The sequence below is a fragment of the Oryx dammah genome, unplaced genomic scaffold, assembly GCF_014754425.2.
Source record: "Oryx dammah isolate SB20612 unplaced genomic scaffold, SCBI_Odam_1.1 HiC_scaffold_22, whole genome shotgun sequence".
Lineage (NCBI taxonomy): Eukaryota > Metazoa > Chordata > Mammalia > Artiodactyla > Bovidae > Oryx > Oryx dammah.
In genome coordinates, this window is record NW_024070206.1 from 52,480,817 (window position 1) to 52,504,732 (window position 23,916).

Below are 23,916 nucleotides of genomic sequence, written 5' to 3' on the forward strand. Positions count from 1 at the left end.
TATCTACTATAAATATACATTTAAAACTTATGAACAAAATACTCGCGAACATTCCAGTAATAGAAGTTGGTTTAACATTTGAAAATTAACCAACTTTATTCCCTACACTAACTGAATGAAAGTCATAAGATACTCTGAATAGATGCACAGAAGCATCTGATCAACTTCAAAGTACATCAGCATAGAGAAAACGCTGAACAAACTATGGATGGAAGGAATTTGTAGCATCTGATAAAGCATATATCAAAAACACCTACAGAAAACTTCATATTTATTTATAAAACTTTTCCTCTGGGACTTAGAATGAAAAAAGAAAATGTGTCTTGTCATCACTTCTATTAAAAATTGAAGGTTCTAACTAGTTCCATTAGAAAAAAAAATGAGCATTGGAAAGTAAGAAATTAAAACATCATTTTTTAACAGAATATATGACTGTATAAATTTAAAATCCAAATTAATTTATAGACAAATTAGAATTAATGAGGGAGATAAGACAAATTACTGGGTACAAGGACAATAGGGAAAATTTGTGCTTTTTTCAAAAAAACCCATTTACACCCGTTAATTCAATTATGAAATGTTATAAATTCTACTTACTAAAAGTCAGAGACAGTATCAATCACACCTCTTTATTTGACCTTTCAAGCTAGTACTCCAGTCTGGCACTTTTAATCTTCTGACCTCATTCTATTTTTCTAAGATTTTATTTTTTTAGAGCAGCTATGGTTGCACAGCAAAAAAGAAGAGCAATGTACAGGGGTTTTCCACACTCCCCTGCCTCACCCATTACTAGCATCCCCCATCAGAGTGACACATTTGATAAAACTGATGAACCTACTTCAACACATCATAATCATTCAAAGCCCATAGTTTCCTTAGGGTTTACTCTTGGCGTTGTTTTTTCCATGAGTTTAGACAGATATTTAACAACAGGTATCTACCATGACACTGTCATATAGACTAGAATGTGTTCGTTGCTCTAAAGATTCTCTGTGGTCCACCTAATCATTCCTCCCCACCACCCTCTGGGAACCACTGAACTTTTCTTATGTGTCCAGAGTTATGCCTTTTGAGAACGCTATAAAGCTGGAATTCTACCACATGTAGCCTTTGAAGATCAGTTTCTTTCACCAGACTCTGAATCTTTTAAAAAATATTTTCTTCAAAAAAAAAAATTTTTCTTCAATTTATGTTGCATTTTCAGAAAATAATTTTTTTATGGAATTATACTCCCAGGTTTGGTGGTAGTTTGTGCCACAAAAATATTTCACTAACGATCAATAGAAAGAAAAAAAAAAAAAAACAGCTGTTACCAAAATCTGGTTTTTAAAAGACATCAAATGATTGCAAAATAACAAAGAGCAGATGGACTAAAATTTCAGAGTGAAAACAGCCATCACACTAAAATAACCATAATCAGAGGTGGTGTTGTTTTCTTCTTTTCTTCATTTACTAATTCTGAATGCTTTGATTGAGGAGAGGGGTTTTGCAGGAATAAAGAGAAATAACTTGGGAGTTTCAGATGATGGAAGTAACATACCAACAACTTGAAGGCCTCAAACACATGGATCATTTTCCTGATGAGATGTTTGCTGAAAGCTAACGTTGAGAGGAGGGGGACGAGCTAGGACAAAGATAACTAACTCTATTAGAGAAAATCCAAACTCAAGCTCACCATCGAGAGTTTGAAAGTTCATAAGGGACAAGAGACCGTGAACAAAGGTCACTTAGGAGGGGAGGAAGGGTAGGGGTGAGTTAGATGTCCAGAAGCTTTTAGAATATGGAATTTTTGCCAGGAGATTAAAAAATAGATAAATATGGGCCACAAAGTTAAAGAAAATGTTAATTTATAAAAGTAATTTTAGAAACATATTACAGAACATGTAGGTAAACATGTGAAGTCTCTTCTTTTGGAAAGTTTTTCTAAGGTATTCTGTTGTATTAACCAGAAAACAAGTCTCCAAACTCAGAAACAACTAATCATCAAAAGAAGTTATTTTCTGGGGGTGGAGAAGAGTGAGACAGGAAATGTGAAGCACCTTTGGCAATGAAAGTTTCACTTTTTAAAAATGAGTTCTTAAAATGTATATGAAAATGATAAACAAGTTCCCCAATATAAGGCAAAGTGTTGAGTGGGCAAAATATAAGAACTGCTTAATATGGCTAATTAAAAAACCTGAACATTTCTTTACCCATATTAATTGATGAATACTGGAATTATTAAAAACTGAAATGCAGTTGTTTAGGCTATGCACTGTGAAGGATTTAAGACAACTTTGTGTTTTTAAACAGATGTAACAGAAATAGTAATTCACTTGCTCATCATGTGAGAATTAATACTATTAATATATACACCCCAGCATTCTTGAAACATAAATATAAAATGAAGCAATTTTTCTATCTTCAAGATGTCTATCAGCTAAGAATATTAATCAAATGGGGTGAGACTCTTTTCTCTCACATGACCCTCATGCCGGGCATTGTCAGTGGGTGGTGTCAACATAGCAGATGCAATATCAGGCGTTTTCTTTCTCTTGGAATTTTCCACGTGTTCCAAGTTGGCTGACACAGCATGCCATAACGAGAGAGGAGGAGAGAAAACATCCTTTTTCATTTATGATCATTTCTGTTTTCTCCCCTTTCTCCGTTTTCTTCTTGCTTAAATCTCTCACTGTATGTGATCATATTCATAGTTCTTTTCTATATTTCTCCATGCTAATTTTAAAACATATGTAAAAACATAGGGATGATCATTTTCATTGTTTTACAAAAATAGATCACATTATTACAGTAGGATACCATGATACCCACGGGAATTTCTGCAACTTTAGAGATGAAATTTATTTTAAAAGCTTACTGTACATTTAAAATCATCAATCTTCTTCTCAGTGCATGGATATCAAATTTGTTTCCAATTTTGGCCCCTGCCAATACACTCCAATATTGGCATTTTTATTTCATGGTGAAAAGTGAAATTATTGATTCAAATGGTACTTGTATATCTATTAATATTGTTTTTGACAAAAACACTGTCTCACATTTTCACCCATAATGAATAATAGAAATTTCCCTGAAACACTGCAAACTTAATTGTACTTATTTTTGTCAATCCAGTGTTCAAAAAGGGATGGTACTGTTTCTTAAGTTTGTAATCACTGAATATTAATTATGATGATCACTTTCCACATATTTTGTTGCAATTTCTTTGACATTCTGAAATCTGTTCTTTATAGTATTCACACACTTTTTATTTTGTTTTATGGAGATTTTTGTATATGAAAATATTAACCATCAAATATTTTCACCCAAGTCAGCTATTTTTCTATTGACTTTTTGTTGTTATTTTTTAATATGAAATAATTTAATACAATCTTAGTTAAGGAGGTCTTCTCAAACCTTAATTTTAATTTTGGTTCCTTAAATTTACATTTAGGTCTTTGTTTTTATGGTATGTGTAAGTGCTAAGTCACTTCAGTTGTGTCTGACTCTTTGTGACCCTATGGAGTGTAACCCGCCAGGCTACAACTGTCCATGGGATACTCCAGGCAAAAATACTGAAGTGGGTTGCCATGCCCTTCTCTAGAAGATCTTCCTGACCCAGGGATCAAACCTGTTTCTCTTAAGTCTCCTGCATTGGCAGCAGGTTCTTTACCACTAGCACCACCTAAGAAGGTTTTTGTGGTATAGAATTGTTATTTAAAACGTGAATATAAATTTATATGGTATGAGATAAATATGGGTACACAGTTGACCCTTGAACAACATGGGTTTGAACTATGCAGGTCCACTTACCTGCGGATTTTTTATTCAGTACACATTGCAGTACTACACCACCTGCAGTTGGTTGAATTCATGGGGATGGATCTGAAGATATGGAGGGCTCACTGTATACTTGTATGCAGATTTTCGACTGTGCAGGAGTTCAGTGCCCCTGACCTGCCTTGCTCAAGGGTCAACTGTACATGCTCATTTTCTTCACCAGATGTGACATACATGGGGGTAGGAACAATTCCAAGCTAAAGACTAAAGAGATATTTTTAAATGAATGACTAAGCACTTTATATCTCTCCAGGTCATGGGGCAAAATACATATAATGCCACAGTGTACATTCAGACTGAAGAATTGCTCTCTGCAGTCAAAATGCCAGGGGATTCTGCATATTTTGGGGGTACCGATAGCTCAGTTCAGTTCAGTTCCATCACTCAGTCGTGTCCGACTGTTTGTGACCCCATGAATCACAGCACGCCAGGCCTTCCTGTCCATCACCAACTCCTGGAGTTCACTCAAACTCACATCCATCGAGTCGGTGATGCCATCCAGCCATCTCATCCTCTGTCGTCCCCTTCTCCTCCTGCTCCCAGTCCCTCCCAGCATCAGAGTCTTTTCCAATGAGTCAACTCTTCACATGAAGTGGCCAAAGTACTGGAGTTTCAGTTCTAGCATTCCTTCCAAAGAAATCCCAGGGCTGATCTTCAGAATGGACTGGGTGGATCTCCTTGCAGTCCAAGGGACTCTCAAGAGTCTTCTCCAACACCACAGCTCAAAAGCATCAACTCTTTGGTGCTCAGCTTTCTTTATAGTCCAACTCTCACATCCATATATGACTACTGGAAAAACCATAGCCTTGACTAGACAGACCTTTGCTGGCAAAGTAATATCTCTGATTTTTAATATGCTGTCTCAGTTGGTCTTAGCTTTCCTTCCAAGGAACAAGCATCTTTTAATTTCATGGCTGCAATCACCATCTGCAGTGATTTTGGAGCCCCTCAAAATAAAGTCAGCCACTATTTCCACTGTTTCCCCATCTATTTCCCATGAAGTGATGGGACCAGATGCCATGATCTTAGTTTTCTGAATGCTGAGTTTTAAGCCAACTTTTCACTCTCTCTTTCACTTTCATTGACGGGAAAGCACAAAATGCAGCTTATTCCCCTAAGCCTATTTACCTTGACAACTGTCACAGCAGAAATATCCTATTTTTGTAGTTCAATTCTTATGTGTCTGTTCTTTACCACCCCGCTAACATCTTGAGGCCAAAGCATTGCCTTCTACATATGGCACAGGAAGGTTCTTGAAGGTCAAGAGGAAGTCTGTCTTCCCTCCCCATCACTGAGGACTTTAAACTTGGACTGGTCCTTTCATACAAAGGAGATGAAGACTCACAAACCCGTGAGATCTGAGGAGTAGCCATCAATAAAACAGCAGAAAACAATGAACAAGAATTTGGTCTCTTAGCTCTGCTGGATTCAGTCAGTTAATTACCAAGAACTGAAACATCCTATCGAGAAAAGGAGCCGAGTTCCTGTTTGTGATCCAACAGCCCAGGTATACCATGGTGAAACCACACCGGTCCTATTTAATCCTGTCAAGGCAGGGTCCTGGCAAGAGTATAAAGCAATTATTTGGATTTACTTTCACTTCAGATGAAGTGAAACTGTCGCTTTTTCTTTTTTTGGTTTGAATGAATTGCTTAAAAAATAAAGACACTTTCTTTCTATGAAATCCTTCAAAGTATGGGATCTTTAGATCAAGTTTACACTTTAAAAATATATACTTTCTCCTGGAAGTGGTGTAAATATTGCACCATTGTTTTTAAAATGCATTCACATCTCTTCATTTTCTACTCCTTGTCCTTGATAACATCTCATTTTTACTTTAGGTTATCCAACTTTGTGCAAATATGCAGAAGCTACATATTGATATTTTCCATCTACTTGAGTACAATAATCCATAAAAGTGAGTGTATTTTCTTTTATGCATTATTATACTAACAGCTCTTTTTGAGATAAAAATTAAAAAACAGCCTTCTTGTATATAACATGGTTGTATGGTCTTACATTCATAAATGGTGTTCTTTATGTTCATTCTTTTCTTGCACAGCGAATTAAAATAACTTCTATAGTATTCATATTTCTAACCACACTCGCTATTTAAAGGTGAAAATGTCTTTAATTTCTGGAAAGAAACTTTGTGTAACCTGACATCCCACAAGATAACAAACAATATATAACATGAATGTGTGTGTGTGTCTGTCCTTCCATCTGTCCTATCTTGGGCTTGAGAGCTAAGCCCTGGCTATTTTATCTTTACGGCAATCACTAGGATTTGCATTTGAAAATTTATAAGATAATTGGGAAGTATGTTGTAAGTATATATTTGATTATTTTGGATTAAAACCTGACTATGTGGCAACTGCATTCTCATGCACCCCATTTGAGCACATACCCAAGCACTGTTTAAAAACAAACAAAAACAAGAAAAAAGCAGATCATGGAGCAAGGTGCTACATGTTCCCAGAAGCCTCATTGTTGTGAACACATGCACATTTACTGTATGATATCGATATACTTCTAATGAACTGAATCTCGCCTAAACACTTTTATGGTACTTACTCTGCTAAACCATGGTTATGATATTTCCAGAGGTTCAGTCAGGTAAAGTTGGCCAAGTAAATGTTGAATCATTTGGCAGTAGCAAATATTGTGTTTATGGGAATACTGCAGAATGTTGCTTTTTAAAAACAAAACTGCTACGTTAATTCTTAGGGAACAAAGGCAGAAAAACTATAGCCTTAACATTTCTCTTGGTGATTTTGTCCACTTAGCATTGAATATTTTTCCACTTCCCAAAAGTGCCTAATATGTAGATAATTGAGAAAATTAGTATTTATACAAAAGTTTGTTCATTAACAATGTTAGAGTGATAGTACTGATTCATTTTATAGCATCCTAGTAATGTACATATTGCATCATTTTAAACTTCATGAGTTTATGGATGAATTAGAGAACTAAAATGGGAAAAAATTGAAAATTGCAAAAAAATAAAAGTCAATCATTCTATTATTTATAAGGCAGATAGATTGCTTCTACTGAATGTAACATATAAATTTTGATATCAGTTGCTAGGACTGCCATAACAAATACAACTGAATGGGTGACTTAACAAATAATTATTCATCATGGCTGTGGTGGCTGAAAGTGCAGGATCATGCTGCTGGCAGGGTTGGGTTCCCTCGAGGCTTCTGTCCTTGCTGTGCAGATGTTCCTCTCCTTGCTGTGTCTTTACACGGCCTTTTCTCTGTGTGCTTCCAACCTTGGTGTTCCTTCTCCATCTTACCAGAACACAAGTCCTACTAGATCAGGGCCCTACCCGGATGACCTCACTTAGCTCTAAGTACTTCCTTAAAGGCCCATTTCCTAACACAGTCACATGGAGTAGCGAAGGGGGCTGGACTTCCACATATGAATTCTGGAGGGGACACGAGTCAGCCCGTACAGTTACTAACTGAGATATTCTTCAAACGGGTAGCAGGAAAAAAAAAAAAAATTATTTGATTTACTTTATGTAGCAAAAAGAAACCTAATTAATAAAGCCCACTATGGGGTCTTCCCTGGTGTTTCAGTGGCTAAGACTACACCCTCCCAATGCAGGGGGCCCAGGTTGGATCCCTGGTCAGATAACTAGATCCCACAAGTTGCAACTAAGTCTATATTCTGAACTAAGACTTGATGCAATCAAATAATTAAATACTAAAAATAAATGAATCCCACTATGATTCATAGTGATGTTTAAGTGATGTTCTGACCTTGAATTTTTTTTTTATTCTCTATATCAACAAAGCTAGTTTGCAAAGATATGTCATTATTCTCTAAGTAAAAGAAATTTATTTGTAAAATTTGAAGTAAAATAATAATTATTTTTTAGGTGGTCTCTTACAGTAGAATATCAGTAGTAAGCTTCTACTGTGTGTGTATACATGAATGTTTTACTTTGTTCAAGGTTTTTTCCCCCTGATTCCTGAGGGCAGAAAATATTACTTCACAGTAGTACTGGCTTATTGTATTCACATTAACCTCAGAGGGAAAAAACAAAACAGCAGCATTTTTAAAGTAGAATAAACTATAAGATCTTTTAAATGAAAGATCCAATTTAATATTCTGATTTTCAGTGGAAAAATATTTTCTGGAGTACAACTCTGTAGAAATATTGGGAGTATTCCTATCAAATGTAGCATCCAATGTCTTATTTGTCTCTTTGATTCCTAGCAGGACCAATCTTTTCTGAGATCAGAGAGCTCTCAAATTGAACTAGAAATCTAAACACTTTGCACATGAAAGGCATCCAATTTTGGTGATGAGTTAGTGCATAAATGTAACTTGAGATCATCAAACATATAGTCATATTTAGTATCCTATATGACTCTTAATCTCATTCAGGATGGACAAGGCTTTGCTTTTCTGGAGAGTTATCACAGTGCTGGTGGGAAGATACTTGCTTGATTTTAAATTACAGAATTCAGTTCAGTTCAGTTCAGTTCAGTCGCTCATTCTTGTCTGATTGTTTGTGACCCTATGGACTGTAGCACACCAGGCTTCCCTATCCATCACGATTTCCCTGAGCTTGCTCAAACTCATGTCCACGAGTCAGGTTATACTGAGTTAGGGAATCACTGTAACAGGGACTCAGATCTTACTGGTGCCATGTTTTAATAGCTCTCAAAAGGTGGATTTTATATTTAGAAAGTCTACCAATGTTATCATCTGTAAATGTTATAAAAATTAAATATAATCAAATAATTAAATGGCAGTTAAATGGGAAACATTTAGAAACCCTTGAACTTCCTTGTCCTAAGTCACTGTCATTATATTCAATTATGTTAAGATCAATTCCCTTTAAGATATACACATTATCATCTGATAAATTATTAAGAGATGCCCCCACGCACTCAGAAATTTTACTCCTTAATTCTTAGATTCTAATATGACTAAATACCATGAGACAAATACCACAGTCACTAACAAATTTGTTTATTTGTTATTTATTAACAAATTGCATGTACCAAACACTTACATAAACTGACATAGGATATTGGACTTCCAGAAATGACAGAAAGAAACTCTTCTTCACTGAACATCATTGAAAAGGACCTTATCAGGTATAGTAAAGCTCCAAAGAGTTGATTCATAGATTCATGTTTCTCAAATAAAAAGAAATATATATAACTTTCCCCTGACTACTGGACATTCATTTCATCTAGAGATTTCAAGCTAAGGGTTCTTAGGAATATTCCAGAAGCTATGATTTCAGATGTCATTAAAACACTACCAGCAAAAGTTTCCCCTTAGGGAAAGAGAACTGTATTAGGACTTTTCTTGCTGCAGTAAACAGTTTGTTCTCTTCAAAGACACTCCAGCCTGCTTCGTAAGAACTGTTCATCTCCACTCAAACATTTTTCTCTCCTTAAGGGACTTACTTCAGTTGAGATAAATTATGCTTGCATTTCCAATGGATTTTGTGCCCCTTCGAGTCCCTTCTTTACGTGGAAAAACAGCTAGTTCCAAAGACAAACTGATCAGCTGCTCTTGAACATTCATAAAAGCCTTGGATTCCTCTGAGCTAGCCAAAGGGGAATTTGAGTTATAGCAATATTTCTTGCTTGAACTATATAAATACTGTAAGTCAAGTGGAACAGCTCATGAGCAGGATAAATAAAACAATAACAAGACCTAGTTCTCTAAAAGACCAAGTTGGAATCTGGAGCATTTTTGGTGCATGAATGAGATAATCTAAGCTCTTAGCTTTGGAGTCTATTGCAAAATTAACAGCTATTTTGTTTCTGGTAATCACTATGTTAGAATTGACTGATTTATCTTCTCCAAGATCTTAAATGGTCTTTCATAAACATTGCCCCATAGAGGATTCAATAACTCATTTTGCAAAAACAAATAAATACGGAAAGAAGAATGAGAAACTTGCTCTTATACAACTGTAAGAATTTTCTGGAAAATATCCTGGTCAACAAAATCTTTAAAAATATTATAATGGATTGATGCTTTCTGGTCTAACTTTATGTGCTCTTGGCCTGAAAGGATAATGGGGAATATAAAAAGAAGGACTTTCAGCCAGGAACTGCCTCATACTTGGAAGTAGACCTTGGCGTTTATCCTCCTGTTGAACATAAACAATTTCTTAGAATATGAGCCTCAGACAAGGTAACTACAAGAACATGATGGAACAAAACAAAGATGAAACCACTTTCATATTCATGTTTGAGCACACGAAATAGCAAGTGTTTTCTCAAATGGCAAAAAAAGCTTAAACATTCCCAGTTCCTGGTTAACATGAGTACACAGTGGCTTCTTTTCATTAATATAGCTTTCATCTCTTTCTCTGTCTTCAACCATTAAGATAAAGTTATTAGTATTAAGAATCCGATCATAAAATTAATGACAATTCCTGACAGCACAACACCCACACCCTTGAACACTTGCTAGGATTACCTGTAATAAATCATGTAGAATGTTTTTCCAACGCTTTCTGGCCCAGACACCTCACAGTTCTCTAGCATCCTGTCCCCTTCACTGCAAGAACACTTAGGGTGACATTACTCTCCAGAAAGTTCCTAAGAGTGAGTCGCTCAAGTTTTAAAATACTCTCAGGAGAAAAGTGAAAAGTGAAAGTCATTCAGTCCTGTCCTACTCTTTGTGATCCCATGGACTAAACAGTCCATGGAATTCTCCAGGCCAGAATACTGGAGTGGGTAGCCTTTCTCTTCTCCAGGGGATCTTCCTGACCCAAGGATTGAACCCAGGTCTCCTGCATTGCACAAGGGAAGCCCAAGAATACTGGAGTGGGTAGCCTATCCTTTCTCCAAAGAATGTTCCTGACCCAGGAACTAACCAGGGTCTCCCACATTGCAGGCAGATTCTTTACCAACTGAGCTATGAGGGAAACCATCTCAGGAGACAATAAATGTAAGATCACAGAATCACCCTGCCAGCTGTGATGGTGATGTCTTATCCAAATCTTTTGCCAAAAGAGAAATATTTATGTATAAAATATTATGCTTACAGGACTTCCCAGGTGGCTCAGTCGGTAAAGAATCCATCTGCAAAAAAAAAAAAAAAAGAATCCACCTGCAATACAGGAGCCTGGGGTTCCATCTCTGGGTCAGGAAGACCCCCTGGAGAAAGAAATTGCAACCCACTCCAGTATTTTTGCCTGGGAAATCCCAAGGACAGAGGAACCTGATGGACTACAGCCCATGGGGTCACATAAGAGTTGGACACAACTTAGCAACTGTATTATGTTTAGGCATGATTTGTAAATTACTCAAAAATTATATTAACAGTGTGAAATGTTTTATATATAAAGTTATCTTGAGCAATTCAAGAGAAAATCACACAACTCATAGAAGCTCTGAGGTGTAAGGTTACACATCGAATAAATAATAGAGAACTCTTTGAACAGACTTCTGACTGCTTATCTGCTCATTTCACAGTCTGTGCTCCTGGGCGGCATGTGAGAGGAAATTCATATGCTTTTTTCAAAGGACATCATATTTTAAGATCTAAGGAACAATCTCCATCCAAACACTGCTCACTTCTTTGTTCTATGCTGACTTGCTCTGCAAAAAGCACAGAAGAAAGAGATTACAGAGGTAAGGTGATATAACATAGTATACAGCAAATAAAGGTAAAGAAATTAAATATGTTACAATTGGAAAAATACTTCTTTGAGTACTTAAAATACTAGGGTGAAAAATAATTTTTAAAAAAAATTTACAATGATCTAAGTACAGAATAAAGGCACTGGATTAGAATGTTTATAGGAAAATAGTTCAATTTAACATAATCACAGTCACTGTAACCACTTTTTAAGGCAGAAAGGGCTATCTCAGAAAATAATCTACTGTCCCTGTTTGAGGTGAGTTGGTAGATATTTAGTAGGAAGATGGGAGAGATAAACTCACTGACTGAAAGAGTATTAGAGTAATTCATGTTTTCATAATTGTGTGTTTGTGAGTTTAGGGTTTACATAAAAAGATGAAGGACACACATCACTAAGTTATATGACATTACTGCTAAAAATGAGAGGTAAAGTGGTCATAAAGTTTTTGAGATAGTGAAACAAAGTATAAAAAAGGTGTAGTTCAAGGTAACCATCCTAGGAGACTAGATTGCAAAGGTCTACTTTTAATGATATTTGAAGAGTTCTTGATTCAAATGTTGAACACTCTATCTAGCTGTGTAACCCTGGACAAGTATAATAAATAAGTTATTCGTGCAATGGACCCACAAAACCATGCATTAAGTTAGGTTTCATTTGAGTACAAAAGGAAATAATATCAAGAACTGTGTAGCATGGCTGACATTTAGCAACACAGTAGCATTTATTATCTTTACTATTAAAATTTGGGGGCGCTATGGCTGAGCTCATGCTGTAGACTTGAGATAATCCCTTTAATGTACATAAATTTAAGATGAGTTATATATTTTCCCCAAAAGAGAAGACAGGCTTAGTCTTGCTTCAAACTTTCTATTCTCCTGAAATCATTAAAGTGAAAATGAAAGTGTTAGTTGCTGAGTCATGTCTGACTCTTTGCAACCCCATGTACTGTAGCCCACAAGGCTCCTCTGTCCATGGAATTCTTCAGGCAAAAATACTGGAGTGGATAGTCATTCCCTTCTCCAGAGGAGTCTGGTGAAAAAACATTTTGCCACTACAGTGTCAAGAGAAAGTCTTTCTTCTAAGCTAGTCTAATTTTTCTTCTTGAACATCTTGCCAGTCATTTCAGTTGTATTTAACATGTGTAACTCTGGCCATTTTCCTTCATATCATGAATGTCTCACAGTGAGTATCTTGCAACATATTTAATCCATGTTCATTTAAGCACCTCAGTTCAGTTCAGTTCAGTTGCTCAGTCGTGTTCGACTCTTTGAGACCCCATGAATCACAGCACGTCTGGCCTCCCTGTCCATCACCGACTCCCAGAGTTCACTCAGACTCACGTCCATCCAGCCATCTCATCCTCAGTCGTCCCCTTCTCCTCCTGCCCCCAATCCCTCCCAGCATCAGAGTCTTTTCCAATGAGTCAACTCTTTGCATGAAGTGGCCAAAGTACTGGAGTTTCAGCTTTAGCATCATTCCTTCCAAAGAAATTTCAGGGCTGATCTCCTTCAGAATGGACTGGTTGGATCTCCTTGCAGTCCAAGGGACTCTCAAGAGTCTTCTCAAGCACCACAGTTCAAAAGCATCAATTCTTTGGTGCTCAGCCTTCTTCACAGTATAACACTCACATCCATACATGACCACAGGAAAAACCATAGGCTTGACTAGATGGACCTTAGTTGGCAAAGTAATATCTCTGATTTTGAATATGCTATCTAGGTTGGTCATAACTTTTCTTCCAAGGAGTAAGCGTCTTTTAATTTCATGGCTGCAATCACCATCTGCAGTGATTTTGGAGCCCCCAGAAATAAAGTCTGACACTGTTTCCACTGTTTCCCCATCTATTTCCCATGAACTGATGGGACCAGATGCCATGATCTTCGTTTTCTGAATGTTGAGCTTTAAGCCAACTTTCTCACTCTCCACTTTCACTTTCATCAAGAGGCTTTTTAGTTCCTCTTCACTTTCTGCCATAAGGGTGGTGTCATCTGCATATCTGAGGTTACTGATATTTCTTCCACCAATCTTGATTCCAGAGTTTCTCATGATGTACTCTGCACAGAAGTTAAATAAGCAGGGTGACAATATACAGCCTTGATGTACTCCTTTTCCTATTTGAAATCAGTCTGTTGTTCCATGTCCATTTCTAAGTGTTGCTTCCTGACCTGCATACAGCTTTCTCAAGAGGCAGGTCAGGTGGTCTCCCATCTCTTTCAGAATTTTCCACAGTTTCTTGTGATCCACACAGTCAAAGGCTTTGGCATAGTCAATAAAACAGAAATAGATGTTTTTCTGGAACTCTCTTGCTTTTTCCATGATCCAGGAGATGTTGGCAATTTGATCTCTGGTTCCTCTCCCTTTTCTAAAACCAGCTTGAACATCAGGGAGTTCACGGTTCACATATTGCTGAAGCCTTGCTTGGAGAATTTTGAGCATTACTTTACTAGCATGTGAGATGAGTGCAATTGTGCGGTAGTTTGAGCATTCTTTGGCATTGCCTTTCTTTGGAATTGGAATGAAAACTGACCTTTTCCAGTCCTGTGGCCACTGCTGAGTTTTCCAAACTTTCTGGCATATTGAGTGCAGCACTTTCACAGCATCATCTTTCAGGATTTGAAACAGCTCAACTGGAATTCCATCACTTCCACTAGCTTTGTTCTTAGTGATGCTTTCTAAGGCCCACTTGACTTCACATTTCAGGATGTCTGGCTCTAGATGAGTGATCACACCATTGTGATTATCTGGGTCATGAAGATCTTTTTTGTACAGTTCTTCTGTGTATTCTTGCCACCTCTTCTTAATATCTTCTGCTTCTGTTAGGTCCATACCATTTCTGACCTTTATCGAGCCCATCTTTGCATGAAATGCTCCCTTGGTATTTCTCATTTTCTTGAAGAGATCTCTATTTCTTTGCATTGATCAGTGAAGAACGCTTTCTTATCTCTTCTTGCTATTCTTTGGAACTCTGCACTCAGATGCTTATATCTTTCCTTTTCTCCTTTTCTTTTCACCTCTCTTCTTTTCACAGCTATTTGTAAGGCCTCCTCAGACAGCCATTTTGCTTTTTTGCATTTCTTTTCCATGGGGATTGTCTTGATCCCTGTCTCCTGTACAATGTCCTGAACCTCATTCCATAGTTCATCAGACACTCTATCTATCATATCTAGGCCCTTCAATCTATTTCTCACTTCCACTGTATAATCATAAGGGATTTGATTTTGGTCATACCTGAATGGTCTAGCAGTTTTCCCTACTTTATTCAATTTAAGTCTGAAGTTGGTAATAAGGTGTTTATGATCTGAGCCACAGTCAGCTCCTGGTCTTGTTTTTGTTGACTGTATAGAGCTTCTCCATCTTTGGCTGCAAAGAATATAATCAATCTGATTTTGGTGTTGACCATCTGGTGATGTCCATGTGTAGAGTCTTCTCTTGTGTTGTTGGAAGAGGATGTTTATTGTGACCAGTGCATTTTCTTGGCAAAATTCTATTAGCCTTTGCCCTGCTTCATTCCGTATTCCAAGGTGAAATTTGCCTGTTACTCCAGGTGTTTCTTGACTTCCTACTTTTGCATTCCAGTCCCCTATAATGAAAAGGACATCTTTTGGGGTATTAGTTCTAAAAGATCTTGTAGGTCTTCGTAGAACCGATCAACTTCAGCTTCTTCAGCGTTACTGGTTGGGGCATAGACTTGGATTACGGTGATATTGAATGGTTTGCCTTGGAAATGAACAGAAATCATTCTGTCGTTTTTGAGATTGCATCCAAGTACTGCATTTCGGACTCTTTTGTTGACCATGATGGCTACTCCATTTCTTCTGAGGGATTCCTGCCCGCAGTAGTAGATATGATGGTCATCTGAGTTAAATTCACCCATTCCAGTCCATTTTAGTTCACTGATTCCTAATTTATTTTAACAGAAGTTTGCAATGGCAACCCACTCCAGTACTCTTGCCTGGAAAATCCCATGGACAGAGGAGCCTGGTAGGCTGCAGTCCATGGGGTCACGAAGGTCAGACACGACTGAGAGACCTCACTTTCACTTTTCGCTTTCATGCATTGGAGAAGAAATTGGCAACCCACGCCAATGTTCTTGCCTGGAGAATACCAGGAACGGCAGAGCCTGGTGGACTGCCGTCTATGGGGAAGCACAGAGTCGGACAGGACTGAAGCGACTTAGCAGCAGCAGCAGCTAAGTTTATAAAGTACTGGACATCTATTTTGTTTTCTAAAAATACACATATTTTTTCTACATTTAATAAATTAAGTGGAGCATATGATGATTTAGAATTCTCGTTTAGGTACTGGGTTCTGTAAGATTTTTGTTAGTAACATCTGAACACAGGAAATTTCTATTCTACTCCCATAATATTAACAATCACTTCTGATGATGCCTAAGTTGGGATCATCAATGTGCCAAAGATGGACCGCATATTCTTGATAAGGCATTCTGAGACATTTTGACTGAGTATCACTGTTGATGACAGACATTAATGCTTGAATTTTCCCCTTTGAGCAAGTTGCAGGCTCCGTCAGGGAATGATATTTCTCTCAACATCCACACTCATGCAGCCACTGTCTGTGGAAAGATTTAAACCACATATTTCTACTTGATTGTTAATATATTGGACAAACTTGCTTGGTTTTCAGACATCAATATATTACATTTTACTAGCTTCCTTTTGTCTATAGAGTCTATGAAAACATAGTTAAAATTGGTCAGAAATAATTTTCCTCCCTGATAAAAATGTTGATTGTAACCAAAAGTCAGGTCTTCGTTAAGCATATAAATAGATAAATAGGTGTATTTGAGCGGACTATCTTTCCACTTAATGAATATAGTGTACAGGGGAAAGAATTTCTTGTTCCAACAGCTGAGTAGGATTGTGGAGAAGTTAAAATGCTTTTGGTGAAAGTGCTTTGCAAAATGATTTATGCATATTTTGTTATAATCAACAGCAACACTATCTTCTCAGCATCTTTTTTGATTAATCATTTAGATGCTTTAGATTTCAGGATATAATTTTCTCCATTCTTTAAATTGCTAAAATAAGATAGATAGCTCATATGTGAAAGTGTTGAAAGTGGGGGGCTTCCCTTAGACAGTAAAGAATCTGTCTGCCAATGCAGGAGGCCTGGGTTTGATCTCTTGGTTGGGAAGATCCATAGAGAAGAGAATTCCCACTCTGGTATTCTTGCGTGGAGAAGTCCATGGACAGAGGAGGCTGGCAGGCTATAGTACACAAGGTCACAAAGAGCTGTACACAGCTGAACAACAAACAAAATTAAAACCCTTTTGGTGAAAGTGCTTTGCAAAATAAATGATTTTTGCATGTTTCTGTTATAACCAACAGCAATGCTATCTTCTTAGCATCACCTCTGATTAATCTTTTAGATGTTACATGATATGCTTTATGTTTCAGGATATAATTTTCTCCATTCTTTAAACTGCTAAAACAATGCAGATAGCTCACTAGTAGCATTTGCCAAGTTGAATTATCTCTGCAAACTATTTGATTCTGTTGATTCAAATACTGCAAGAATACTAAAGTGATAACCTAGAATTTTCTCATCTGTTTTAGTTTGACCTTTCCATCCTCCAATGCAATCAAAACAATATTTTCATAGAGTAGACTTTTTCTAGATAACTAAAAACCTGGCTTCTCATAATAACTTAGTGCACAGCAAAATATAGCCTTAATTTGTCATCTAATTGTTTATAGTTTCTTAAAAAACTGATATCGGACTGACTATACCAATAACTGCTTTCCCACATACCTTGGCCTTTCCTCTGGTAATAAGGTGCATTTATATTTTTATTTTTCCTTTTTCTATTGCTCTCAGTGTGTCCAACTCTTTGCGACCCCATGGACTATAACCTGCCAGGCTCCTCTGTCCACGGAATTTTCCAGGCAAGAATACTGCAGTGGATAGCCATTCCCTTCTCCAGGGATCTTCCCGACCCAGGGATTGAATTTGTTTATTGCATTTTATATATGCATAATTCAAACACAGAATACAACAGATTTAATTTTTTCTTTTTTTTCAGTAAAAATTTGAGGGAATATCAGTGTTTCAGCACCAACTACCACTTTTTAATGCTCAAACAATATATTCAAGTGACTCTGTTACCGTAACTTACTGCTTGTGTGTATTTCAAAGAAACCCTATTACTGTTCAATACTGGTAGTTTTACTGTGCTTTGTTAAAAAAATTTAAGGGCTAAAGCGTAAAGAGACAGAGTACAGATGAGGTGTCTTGGCCAAGCAGGGTAAGGAGGCACACTGTTTATTTGGTTCAGTCCACACAGTCCATCATTGTTATTTGACGAATAAGTCCAATCAAGTATTAAAGTATTTATGCTCCAGTATCAGGCAGCAGTTACTACACACCGTGCACTGTCTCCATCTATGACCAATGACAATAGCCAGGGGAAAAGCCTTTTTCAGGAGTATAAAAAATGGCTTTACATGAAACTGATGTATTATAACTGGAGACAGATCTAATAGACCAAGGAGACATGACAAATGGCACCCAGGGACCTAGCTGATCCCATTCATTTTTAGTGAATTCTTGATTCTCATGTGCATACTTTGGACTCCTGAAACAATGACAGTTTATAAAGGAACTAGAACAGAGCCATCATCAAATCTTATGATGTTCTTCACACCAGTAGAACTCAGAGTGCTTTCAGAGAGGGTTAACTCAGCAATTTGGACTTCCAGTGGGATATTCGTATCTTTGTTGTCCCTTGGCTGTAATTATTTGTTGCTTTTTACCTCCTTAAGAGAAAATGAGAGGGCTTCTCTGATGAGCAGTGGTTAAGAATCTACCTTGCAATGCAGGGGACGTGGGTTCGATCCCTGGTGAGGGAACTAAGATGCCACAGGCACACATGCCAAGAAAGAGTTCTACTACAACCAGGTCCTGACACAGCCAAAAAATTTAAGTTAAATTTTTAAAAAAGTTGTAAAAAAGGTAGAGAGGGAAGAAATGAGAATGTGGTTGGAGCAGTCCCTGGCTATGTTTGAATTCTTAACTGTGTAATACACCAGTCCAGGTATGAAATTTAATGAAAATTAATTCTCCCACCATATCCTAACAATATTGACATCATTGTCATCAACAAAAATAGAGCAATTATTTCAGAGAGGCAGCATTTTTTCTTATTAATATTGTATTCACTGCTCAACTAATGTGGGGAACACAAAAGTGAACACTGGATTTGAATTCCTAAACATTTATCAGTCATAAACTTTGAACATAGTCAGGAATGTTTTTACTAGGCAAACTAAAACCAGTCTCTCAGTTTGATGCACAATAGGAATGAAAGTCAACCCTGGACAACCCAGAACTGAGGTTTTGAAATATATGCCTCTTAAGAAATCAATTGGTTGCTTGCATGCTACAGGCCAGGAGGTCACAAATAGTTGCACATAACTGAGTGACTGAACATGCATGCATACATTCCCTTTTCTAGGTATCCACTCACAGTAGCTTATGGATTGCTTTGAGGACATTGTGCTGGGATCATATGTGTCCTCCCTGACCCTCAAAGCAGGTCTATCATTCAGAGTAACTGTTTGAGCCATATTTTTCCCCAAGTTCCTAAACACTTGCCCTCATTACCCTTTACAGTTTACAATTGAGAATCATCTCTCAAACAAGTTAATTTGAACAACTGAGGCTGAAAATATGCTATTTATTGCATCAAGTGAAGTTTCTTCAGGCATTCATTTCCTTTACATGACTATCAGTTCAGTTCAGTCGCTCAGTCATGACTGACTTTCTTTGACCCTGTGGACTGCAGCAATCCAGACCTCCCTGTCCATCACCAAGTCCTGGAGTTTACTCAAACTCATGTCCATTGAGTCAGTGATGCCATCCAACCATCTCATACTCTGTCATCCCCTTCTCCTGCCTTCAATCTTTCCCAGCATCAGATTCTTTTCAAGTGAATCAGTTCTTCCTATCAGGTGGCCAAAGTATTGGACTTTCAGCTTCAGCATCAGTCCTTCCAATGAATATTTGGGACTGATTTCCTTTAGGATGGATTGGTTGGATCTTCTTGCTGTGCAAGGGACTCTTGAGAGTCTTCTCCAACACCACAGCTCAAAAGCATCAATTCATCAGCACTCAGCTTTCATTATAGTCTACCTCTGACATCCATTCATGACCACTGGAAAAACCATAGATTTGACTAGATGGACCTTTGTTGGCAAAGTAATGTCTCTGTTTTTTAATATGCTGTCTAGGTTGGTCATAGATTTCCTTCCAAGGAACAGACATCTTTTAATTTCATGGCTGCAGTCACCATCTGCTGTGATTCTGGAGCCCCCCAAAATAGTCAGCCACTCTTTCCACTGTTTCCCCATCTATTTCCCATGAAGTGATGGGAGATGCCATGATCTTAGTTTTCTGAATGTTGAGTTTTAAGCCAACTTTTTCCTTCTCCTCTGTCACTTTCATCAAAAGGCTCTTTAGCTCTTTTTTACTTTCGTCCATAAGTGTGGTGTCATCGGCATATCTGAGGTTCTTGATATTTCTCCCAGCAATCTTGATTCCATCCTGTGCTTCATCCAGCCCAGCATTTCTCATGATGTACTCTGCATATAAGTTAAATAAGCAGGGTGACAATATACAGCATTGACATGCCCCTTTCCAGATTTGGAAACAGTTTGTTGTCCCATATCTAGTTCTAACTGTTGCTTCTTGACTTGCATACAGATTTCTCAGGAGGCAGGTCAGGTGGTCTGATTTTCCCATCTCTTTAAGAATTTTCTACAGTTTCTTGTGATCCACACAGTCAAAAGCTTTGGCATAGACAATAAATCAGAAGTAGATGTTTTTCTGGAATTCTCTTGCTTTTTCAATGATCCAGCAAATTTGGAAAACTCAGCAGTGGCCACAGGACTGGAAAAGGTCAGTTTTTATTCCAATCCCAAAGAAAGGCAATGCCAAAGAATGCTCAAACTACCACAAAATTGCACTCATCTCAGACGCTTGCAAAGTAAAGCTCAAAATTCTCCAAGCCAGGCTTCAAGAGTATGTGAAACATGAACTTCCAGATGTTCAAGCTGGATTTAGAAAAGGCATAGACACTGGAGATCAAATTGCCAACATCTATTGGATAATCACAAAAGCAAGAGAATTCCAGAAAAATATCTACTGCTTATTGATTCATTTGTACAGCATATATTAAGAACAGAATGTTAAATCCCTTAGTGACATTCAAGTATCTAACTTACATTCTCAGTTTATGCTAAATGTTCTCTTAGAGGTTAAAAAAAATAGTGCAATTTTTGACATATTTCTTGTTTTTGTTTTTGGTGCTTCATTATAATGCAGTTACATGCTTTATCTAAGAAATATGAAAACTTTCTAATATGTATTGTATACCATAGCAATAAGAAAATTAATAAGCCATGAACTTTTCTAATCCAAATTTTCAAATGGTTTTGAAAATACTTTTCATTTTTTTAGAAAAAAATCACATTTAATTTACATTTTTAGAGAAAATCTGATGCATAATTATTGCTCATAGTATATTTTTTATAATTTATTATTGCTGATGCTACTGTACAGTGTGAGAATAAAATATGAAAGATAATTTTAATCTGTATTTTTATTAGAAATCAGAGTATTTAAGAAATTCAATTTATCAAGAAAGTGCCACTTAGGTGACTTCTATTTAATAAATTGAAAGACTATGACTTATTGCCTTTGTAAGACATCAAAACTGAATTTAAATAAGAATTTTAATAACACTGTTCTAAATCTTGTACAGGAAGTTGAATCTAATTTTTGTCCTTTGAGTAAATCTGTTTTAAAACTCACATCCTCTTGACAGATAATTTGTTTTTTCTCATTGATTTTTTTGGGAATACATGAAGGTCAAAGCAACACTGATGTATTTAAACGTACAACAAGCCACAGAAAATATAAAATGAATCATCAATATAGAACATAAATATTTTTATTATTGATTAATGTTTACTGCAAGTTGGAATTCAGGAAACAAACTAGTTGCTTTCAAGTAATGAATAGCACTGCTGTCATCTCTTATCAGGAATAACTTGGTGCTTTTTAGGGTTTCCCTAGTGGCTCAGACAGTAAAGAATCTGCCTGCAATGCAGCAGACCCAGGTTCAATCCCTGGGTTAGGAAGAATCTCTGGAGAAGGGAATGGCAACCCACTCCAGTATTCTTGCCTGAAGAATTCCACGGACAGAAGAGCCTGGAGGGCTATAGTCCATGGCCTCCCCAAAGACTGGGACATGACTGAGTGACTGTCACTTTCTAGGTAACATGAAACATTATTTCCTAATGTTTAATCTCTCTTAGTCCATGGGATTAAATTACTGGTTTCTCATTTTCAGTGAAATCAATGACTATGAAAAGCAACAACTTATCGAGTAGCTAGAAAAACCAAAAAGCAAGGGTGAAAAGGCAAGAATAAAGAGAGAGATTAAAAGATAACAGAAAAGGGTACTTAGAAAAATATCTTGCTTGTAACTCCTTCTTGGGTATTTTAATATGCTGCCCACAGAGTCAGCCGTTTGGAGGTGGGAATTCATTATTTTTGTCCTTTCCATCCTCTGTGAAAACGTTAGTTTTTCAGATAAATGACATTAACATTTTTTTCCTCCTTTCAACTTTGGTTTCAGGCTCTTATTTTATATCACATTTATTGCTGCAAATACATTTACTCTAATGCCTCCTGACAGCCTGGATCGCAGTGCTCTGCTTGCCTGGTGAGCTCGGCAGCTGGAACAGGAATTGACCGGCAGGCCAGCCTGTGTGTCTAACCCAGGACAAGAGTCTACCCCTGGGCTGGTCCAGCCTCTTCCCAAACCAGTTCTGTACTTAAACCCAGAGAAGGAGGTAGATCACAGATGAGAACAGAAATAAGAATGAGGACAAAAGGAAAAAGACAGAACTTGTGTAAGAATGAAACTAGGAGTTTAAGAAAGGCAAAGGGCAGATTTTTTTTTTAATGTGAGATTTCTCCCCTTCCCCCACAAAACATCATCAACAACAACAAAACCGACAAACCGAGCCTCTGATTTGGGTCTGCAACTCATTTTATTTATTAATATTAAGAAGATGATAGTTACTTATCTATAAACATGAACTTCTAAGGAACAGTTTATCACCTTTGTTTCTAGAAATCTGCAAAACCTGTGAGTGCCCTTCTGAGCAAACATTCTATGGCTGAAATTAAATGGTTTCAGTTTTTACTCTTAATCTGAATTTTAGAAAGCCATTTCTTTAAAATTTTAAGAATCCTATGTTTTAAAGAATATTCATATTGCCAGTTGGATAACATTACTGAGTATGTCGTAAAAAATATAATTGTCAGCATTATTTTACTGATGATGTTAAATCTGTAAAATACATAAAAGATCTTCAACTTGTGGCAAATTTAAGAGGGATTCACATTTTAGAATGGCTGGAAAGACAACAGAAATGAAGTACCAGTTTCCAAGTTATCTGGAAATAGAGTGTTCCCACAAAACCTTTTATAAGTTGAAATGGCATGAAACTGAAGAAGCAATCACCTTAGGATGCATCTTGCTAACAGAGGCAGACAGTAAATCTAAATAAAGCACAGACGCTTACACACAGCTCACAGCTCTGGCAGCTTGATGAAGAGATGCTGCTGTAGTTCCTGGGGAAGGAGCCTGGTGGGTCCTTTCTTGCTGTTCTAGTGGGGTACTGCCTCTGTAACCCCTGCTACAAGACAAATGTTACATGCTGATTTTGCTTTTTGCCTTTTTTTTCATAAAAGTGACAATTCTCTTTGAATTTTTTCCAGGTAGCGAGCACAGGTATTAATGTAGGTCTTTTGTAAAAGTAAAGTGATACAAAGCAAACTTTCAAAAAGCAGGGGATGCCTGTAATTCAAACACTACTGATGAAGCGTGTCGGCAGAAAGCCACAGACTGCATGTTAATGTAAATATCTATTAAAGCAACTTACTATACTGATAAGATGTCGTAACACAAGCAACAAAAACCGGCCAACTGTTCTCATGTGGGAATATTCTATAAAGCCAGCCAACTCTTGCTTGAAATGCTATTACCTCTGGTCACCTAGAAAGTGTTAGTTGCTCAGTCATCATCTGACTCTTTGTGACCCCATGGACTGCTGCACACTAGGCCTCCCTGTCCTTCACTATCTCCCAGACTTTGCTCAAATTCATGTCCATTAAGTTGGTGATGCCACAACCATCTCATCCTCTGTCATCCCCTTCTCTTCCCACCTTCAGTCTTTCCCAGCGCATCAGTTCTGGCATCAGGTGGCCCAAGTATTGGTGCTTCAGCTTCAACAGCAGTCTTTCCAATGAATATTCAGGGTTGATTTTCTTTTAGGATTGACTGGTTTGATCTTCTTGCTATCCAAGGAACTCTCAAGAGTCTTCTCTAGCACTACAGTTCGGAAGTAATGAGATGTCGTAATATAAAC